Source organism: Ceratotherium simum, chromosome 26 (assembly GCF_057802395.1).
Source record: "Ceratotherium simum simum isolate JZ-2026a chromosome 26, ASM5780239v1, whole genome shotgun sequence".
NCBI classification, from domain to species: Eukaryota; Metazoa; Chordata; class Mammalia; order Perissodactyla; family Rhinocerotidae; genus Ceratotherium; species Ceratotherium simum.
The window spans coordinates 12,550,363-12,558,205 of NC_141925.1; the positions used below are offsets into that span (position 1 = coordinate 12,550,363).

At 53.4% G+C, this 7,843-nt stretch overlaps 1 long non-coding RNA gene across 1 annotated transcript; it reads right to left on the minus strand.

Moving 5' to 3' along the window:
• Window positions 1–2,322: 2,322 nt before the first annotated feature.
• Window positions 2,323–7,589, minus strand: LOC147913570 (uncharacterized). The gene is made up of 3 exons (XR_015548524.1): window positions 6,976–7,589; window positions 5,554–5,694; window positions 2,323–4,941 (listed from the first exon to the last, which is right to left on the minus strand). It is a non-coding gene; the product is annotated as an uncharacterized LOC147913570 (long non-coding RNA).
• Between the last annotated feature and the right edge of the window lie 254 nt (window positions 7,590–7,843).

Consider the following 7,843-nt stretch of genomic DNA (forward strand, 5'->3'; position numbering starts at 1 on the left):
GGCCATCAAAGGAGGGACATTAATAAAGATGTCACTGCAGTTGCCCAGGCAGAGATGTCGGTGGCTTGGACCAGGGTGGTGGCTGTGGAGCTGAGAAAGGGATTAGAGATATGTTTTGGAAAAAGACTTGATAGGACTTCGAGATTGGATTGAGGGGTGAAAGAAGTGTCAGATGTTAGCTTGAGCTCCCCCAGAAGCAGACCCTGAGACAAGGATTTGAGCGGTGGAAGTAGTCAGCATAGCAGGGGATCTGAGGAAGACCAGATGGGGAGGAGGAAAGTGAGACAAAAAAGGAGACCAGTAGAGGCTTGTCACAAAGCACCTTACCTCTGTGGGCAACTGGGGCTCAGTCCCCTGCGGAACCTGGGGAGATAGTGTTGAACAGACACCTCAGAATGGAGCCATCTGAGAGGCGAGGGAGCTGGGGTATTTATACACCTGATCTCTCCAGTCACTGGTCAAGGGCTGCTCCTCGAGGGTGCTGATTCTCCACACTCTCTCCTGCCCCATGAGAGGGCAGAGTAGGCTCCAGGAACCAGAGAATGTCCTCAGGTAAAGAAATGCAGGTGCTGCAGTGGGAAGCCAGGCCAGGACGCTGAGGCAGGACAGGCTGATTGGAAGTAGTTGGGTCACCAACAGTGCCTGCCACCATCAGCAATGACTTGTGTGATCCTGGTTTGAGCAAGCAGAAGTAAGTTGTAAGTTCATGGAGTCCTCAGACACTATCAGACATGTGGTTTATCGACATCTTTCTCCCATTTCAGTGGCTCTCTCTTCCCCCACTAGCGCCCTGCTGTCACCAAACTCTTGGATTGTGTTATTTCTGACACGCAGCCCCAAAACTTGCTCCTCACCTAGTCAACAGCTCTACTGTCCTCTCAACGGCTCAGACGGCAAACCCAGGAGTCATTCACAAAATTCTCCTCTTTCCCACATCCCAACATCCAATCCTATTGACTCAACCTCCAAAGCATCCTGAATTCAACCACGTTTCTCCGCCTCCATTGCCACCACCATTGGCTAAGCCACCACCACCACCTCTTGCCTGCACAACCTCTTAACTCCCCTCCTTGCTTCCACCTTTGGCCTCCTTAGTCCATTCTCCATGCAGCAGCCAGAGTGGGTTTTTTTTTTCAGAGTGATCTTTTATGGTAAACCAGACTACATCACTGCCCTGCTTGCTACTCTCAATGGCCTCCCATTGTAATAATAAAATCTAAGTTCTTACCTTGGCCCTCAAGTTCACATGAGCCAGACCTGGCCACACCTCCAGTCCCCACCTCTACCACTCTCCTCTAGCTCAGTCTGCTCCCACACTGGGGCCCTGTCCTTCCTCAAACATATCAAGCTCATTCCTACCCCTGGGCCTTTGCATGTGCTGTTCCTTCTGCCTGGAATACCATTTCTCTCTGATTCTTGCAGAGTTGATTCCTTCTCATCATTTACGTCTCAACTCAAATGCCAACTTATTCATTTGTTCATGTGCTGGGTTTTGCCTCCCCCAGCCCCCCAACTGGAATGTAAACTCTATGAGGCAGAGAATGTGCTCTCCTTTAACACCGTACATCACAGGCAGTGTCTACATTGAGGTGTAGTAGGCACTCAGAAAATACTAAATGAATTATTACAGTAGTGACACAATACCTTCTTTCCCCATATGGTTTCTAGCCAGATATTTCCAACCATTCTTGACATTAGCCAGGTTCTAATTTTGCCCCATCTGGAGGTGAGCATGTCGGCATGGTTCTTACCTGCAACCCAGCCCCTTGAATGCCATAAATGCCCATTCCCTTCCCTCCCTCCCTAGATGCGGGACAGCTTAGCCACCCAGCAGATGTTACAGGTGTAGCTGCTCCCACCAAAGCCCTAAGTAGCTGAGGCTGTTCTTTCAACCTAACCCTGTGTGGCCCCCGAAACATGGTAACTAGATAATATGATGTAAGACCCCTCTCTGTCCTCAGGCACCAGCTTTGATGTTTACCAGCTGTGCCCCCTTAGGCAAGTGACTCAACCTCTCTGATCCTCAGTTTCCTCATCCAAAAACTCAGGGTGATAAAAGCACCCACCCCCCGGTGTTTGTAAAGGTCTGTGAGTGTCGAGCGTAGCGCCAGGTGCAGAGAACACACAACAAATGCAGCCACTACCACCATAAGCATAGAACCTAGCTTGGTAAATTTCTAAAAATACATTTTATTGCATTTTCCTTTCAAGCTACAGAAGCAATATATGGTCCTTGAAACCAGCCAAACAGCAGAGATGGACAGAGAAGAAGCCCAATCTCCCTCTCCCTCCTCACTCTAACCTCACCATCCCCCTCCCCCACCCCCTGTGTCCCTGGAGCGGGTAACAGTTGGGTGTTTTTCCTTCCAAACCTTTCTTCTTGCACAGTCATCTATTTGCATATTTGTGGTTTGTTTGTTTCATTTCTATAGCAATTAGCTAATTTCATTCATATTTCCCCAGGCCAATACAGTAGAAATCAATTTTGTTCTTTTTAATGGCTTCCTAATATCCCCCATTGACAATGAACCGCATATTTCAAGGTGCTGGCCACCTCCCCTACGGATGGGTATTGAGGCTGTTTCCAGCCCTTCGCTCATGTAGCCATGCTGCGTTGACACCCTAGGATCACCTCCTCATGTCTATAAGAGGGGTTCCCCAATGAGTGGTTATGGGGTTAAAGGGCACAGTTTTGTGTTTTTAATTAAAATGTGCTGCTGAGCAAGTCCGTGTTGAGTGGCTGAACAATTCTGGGTGGCCCAGAATTTATTCTGCTGTCTCCAGAAGTCTGCTGGGGTCCTGATGGCTTCCCAGTAGGCAGATGTTCACGCTAGTCAACAAAAGGGACATGGTTTTACCCACCAGGAGGGAAAAGCAAGCCCCCCATCCTAGTTTAGGAGCTTGAGAAAGACCTGGAGAAGCAGGGAGACCCAGAGCATAGGTGGGCACTGGAGAGACCCCAGTTCCAGATTTTCACGGGGCGTCACTTCCCGACACAAGGTTGGTCTCATGGCTGTCTCCAAGCCGAGTACAGATGAAGACAAATGTCACCATTGTCAGTGCTCTGGGGACAGGTGGTGGCTCCAGCGGCAACACAAACCAGATGAAGAGATCATATGGAGACAGAGCAGAGGGCTGCTTGCCTGGGGGGGCCGGGGGGTCAGAGAAGCCTCTGAACAAGAAGTCTTTCACCTGAGGGGCGGAAGTCTGGTGTAGACTGAGTGTTTGTAGCGCCATAGTGCACAAGGTATCATAGTGCCTGGCACAGAAGAGATCTCACCCCTCATTTTACAAAGCGAGAGACACAGGCGTGACCACAGGTGGGTAGCTGGATCTCTCTGTGGCTCAGTCTCTACATCTGTAGAATGGGGACAGCAGCAGTGGATCCCACCCTCCAGGTTTGCTGGGGGAAGCCTTGTGCCCAGGCGGGTTGCAGCTGGTGCTGAGAGCTCCCACTCCCTTCCCCCGACCACCACTCCCGCCATCTTCCTTGTGGACCTTCCATGAACCTCTAGGAGTTGATCTTCTTGACTCCAGGGTGCCATCCTTCACCCTGCCGAGCACTAACCCATTGCTGCTGGGTCATGGGAGCTCCAAGGTGGGGCCAGGGTGGCTGGGGTGGTGGGGGCACTCCAGGAGGTCACTGGGCAGCAGCTATTGGCTGACGTTCTGGAAGTGCTTCAATATTTCAATATTTTAGCAAGTGTGACCCAAGAGAGCTGTGTGGCGAGAGAGAGCCAGGCGGAGGGACCACTTTGGACAAACGCTTTATGCCTGGGGCCTCTAGTTAGCTGGCCAGCCGGGTCCTGTGGGAGACCCAGACCTCCTGGCTCTGGCTCCTAGACCAAGGCCTCCTCCCCGGCCAGAGCCTGGTGCCGCCCTTCGAGCTCACTCCCTGGCTCCGCCCTGGGGGGTCAGCCGCGCCCTCCCTGGGAGGTTTATATTGGGGGCAATGGGCAGGAACAGCTGAGGCTGGGGGCCGCAGCTCTGAGGGACTCCAGGTGCCTCCTGGGGGCTCGGAGCACTCAGAGGGAGTCCCCAGGAGGGAGGCCAATGGTCCAAGGACGCCCTCGGTGCTCTCTGTCCATGGAGGCTGTGATGGGAAGGAGTCTTCCCCGGAGCCCGTGGCTACCAGCGTCCCTGAGGCATCCATTTAATGGACAAATGGTTTGGGGAGGAGGTGAAGAGGATGGAGGGGACCCAGTCCTCCCCTTGGGTTTGGGGCAATGCCCCTGCTTCCAAATGAATGCCACTTGCCTGGTGCCAGCACTTCCCTGAGGATGGAGAGGGAGGGAGGCTCCTGTGTCACACCCCACAGGCCTGGAGCTGGGAGCGGGGCGTGGCTGGAGGACACCCGGGGGGTGGCTTGGCGGGGAGTGGGCTCCATTTAACAGTCCTGGTGGGCTGACCTCCAGAGCACCTTCCAAATATGTCTGCTTCTCCCAGTCACCGCCGACACCCCTCACCTGCCCAGCCTCCTGGCGGCTCTCCCTAAGGCCACCTCCACCTGGCAGCCAGGTACCCTCCTCTGTACCCTCCTCTCAGAGCCCAACTCCTCCCAGTCTGCAAGGCCCTGGTCTCCTCTCCCAACACTGCTCATTCCTGCCCCCAGGCCCTTGCCTGTGCTGTCCCCGCTGCCTGCAGCTCTGTTTCTCAGGCTCTCCATGTGGCTGGTGCTTCTGTCCATCAGGGCTCAGCTCAGACGGGACCTGCTCAGAGAGGCCTGGATGAGCCTGCTCAGTTAGACCCCTCACCCACCACCTTGCTGAAGCTTTTTCACAGCCCTTAGTTCTCTCTGAAATGACCTTGAAGCATGTCCTTGCCTCGCCACAATACGGGCCATGCTGTGTCCCCCAGGACATCAGGAACACAGGGACTCTCTTGGCCTTTTCACTGCACTCTCCCTGGACTTGGTGGCCCGCAGTCAGTGCTCGGCAGTCACTGTAACCAAAAGAGAAAGCATCCCACGGCTGGTTTGAGCAGAGGGCCAGGGGCTTAGAGCATGACCTCCAGGTCACCGGGTCACCGCCTCCTCACCGCAGTGACACAACTCCCTTGGCCCAACCTCTCAGAGCCTTGCAATATCTTGGTTTCTTCACTGCTCCCCCACCCACCCACCCACCCCCAGAATGCTGGGCTCACTTGGAAAGTCCAAGGACCACCAAGGCTGGCCCGTGACTTTCTCTGGGCTTCTGTCACTTCAGTGCTACCCACAGCCACAGGTAGAGCTGCAGCCCAGCACAGTGACTGTCCAGGCCCTACTCGAGCCCGTCTCCTGCCCTCTGGGTCCTCACACGGGGTGCCCCAGCCATACGCAATGCCTCATCTCATTCGTTTGTTCATTCATCCACCCATCCATCCATCCACCCATCTGTCCATCCCTCCATTTACTGAGCATCTAGTATAAACTGGGCACTGTGCTGGATCAGGGGGATACAGTGGTGAGCAGATGAGGCCCTGCCCTCCCAGCTGTCATGGTTGTGGTAGCTGGAATAATGGCCTCCCAAAGATATCCACGTCCTAATCCCAGAACCCGTGCATATGTTACCTTACATGGTAAAAGGGACTTTGCGAGGGCCGGCCTCATGGCGTGGTGGTGAAGTTCGGCACACTCCACTTTGGCAGCCGGGGTTCATGGGTTCTGATCCCGGGCATGGACCTACACTGCTCTTCAAGCCATGCTGTGGCAGCGTCCTACATACAAAATAGAGGAGGATTGGCACAGATGTTAGCTCAGGGACAATCTTCCTCACCAAAAAAAAAAAAGTCAGGGGTGAGGGGACTTTGCAGATGTGACTAAATTAGAGACCTGAGGTGGGACATTATCCTGGATTATCTGGGTGGGCCCAATGTAATCACAAGTCCTTATAGGAGAGAGGCAGGAGGGTCAGAGCCAGAGAGATGTGAGGATGGAAGTAGAGGTCAGAGTGGAGGGAAAATGCTGCGCTGCTGGCCTTGAAGATGGAGGAAGGGGCCGCGAGCCAAAGAGTGCAGGAGACCTCTAGGAGCTGGACGACACAGGGAAATGGGTTCTGCCCCAGAGCCTCTAGAAGGAACGCAGCCCTGCGGCCCCATTTTAGACTTCAGACCTCCAGAACCAGAAGATAATAAAAGTTGTGTTGTTTTAAGCTCCTTACTTTGCGGTAATTTGTTACACCAGCCACAGGAAAGGTAATTTGTTACACCAGCCACAGGAAACTACCGCAACGGTCTAACAGGGGGAAGATGCCCAGCCCATAAACCCCACCAGATGGCTGTGAATGCGGCAAACAGCCATTGATGATTAAGCAGCTAGTAACTATGGGGGATTGGAATTTGCCAGCTCAGAATATGTCTCTGCCTGAATGACATTTTGGCTCCCACCCCCCACTAACTAACGGAAGGAGTTTGGGCTGGGAGGCCTGCCCCCAGGAAAGGCCATTACCATAGACATCTCAGGTGTCTGGGTGGGTCTGTGCTAAACCCATTCTTAGTTCTGGATACTCTTTATGAGACACATTTACATTTGTAAAGAAAATCTCCATCTGTAAAGGTATCTTCCCTGCACCAGGAAGAAGGGGGGGATGGCCTTACCTAGAAATTTATCAGAATGGAAGGCGAGGACTTAAATCTGCATGGTAAACTTGCTCATTGTTAACTGTGCTGCTTGGCCAATATGCTATCTGACTCCTTCTAGGTTCCTATAGATGACATCTCCCTGGAGCCTGGGTCACCATGGTAATGGGTGTTTGAGCTATTTTTTCAGGAACTGAACCCCTTGTCCACTTCAGGCCGGACTGAGACCACCAACCCATCAACTGGGCCCTTTTGACAGCAAGAAGTTGGAACTCCCCCCTCAGGGCATGCTAATGCTGCCATTCTGTGAACATGTGTCCTACAAAGAAACATGAAGCCTGATTACGCAGATCATCAATCACCTCATCTCTCCTCGCCTCCAATCATTTCAGACCACCTTGCCCCCTTCCCCATACATACCCTTTTTTTGGGGAGGCGGATTTGAGACTTGTTCTCCCGTTTTCCTCACTTGGCTGCCTTGTGATTAAACCCTCTCTCTCTGCGATCTCGTCGTCTCGGTGATTGGCTCTCTGCGGGGCGGGCAAAAACGGACCTGGTGCAGTAACAGCTGCATAATTTGTGAGGCGCCCAGTGCAAAATGAAAACACAGGGCCCCTGGCCCCGTGGCTTAGCGGTTAAGTGAGCGCGCCCCGCTGCTGGCGGCCCGGGTTCGGATCCCGGGCGCGCACCGACGCACCGCTTCTCCGGCCATGCTGAGGCCGCGTCCCACACACAGCAACTAGAAGGATGTGCAGCTATGACATACAACTATCTACTGGGGCTTTGGGGGAAAAAAGGAGGAGGATTGGCAATAGATGTTAGCTCAGAGCCAGTCTTCCTCAGCAAAAAGAGGAGGATTAACATGGATGTTAGCTCAGGGCTGATCTTCCTCACAAAAAAAAAAGAAGAAGAAGAAAATACAGGGCCCCTCGTTCAAAAATCAGTAAGAATTTCAAAATGGCCACAGCAGAGCATTCAACCAAGGGCAAGGCCCCTCTGAGCGTGGGGCCATGTGCAACTGCACAGGTTGCACACCCACGCAGCTGGCCCTGAATGCCACAAATAACTGGTTCACTCCAATGGTGAGATCAGGCAGAAGAGTGAAAGGACAGGGGCCCCTGAGGGCGTCTGACAGTGAATGGGACCTGGAGGAGGGGTCAGGAGAGCTCTCTGAGGGGGTGACTCTTGCTTTGGGCCAGATGATGGGGAGGCGGCAAGAGTGCTCTAGGCGGGGGGGGACACAGCAGGTGCAAAGTCCAGGAGGCAGGGAGGGGCTTGCTTCCCTGCT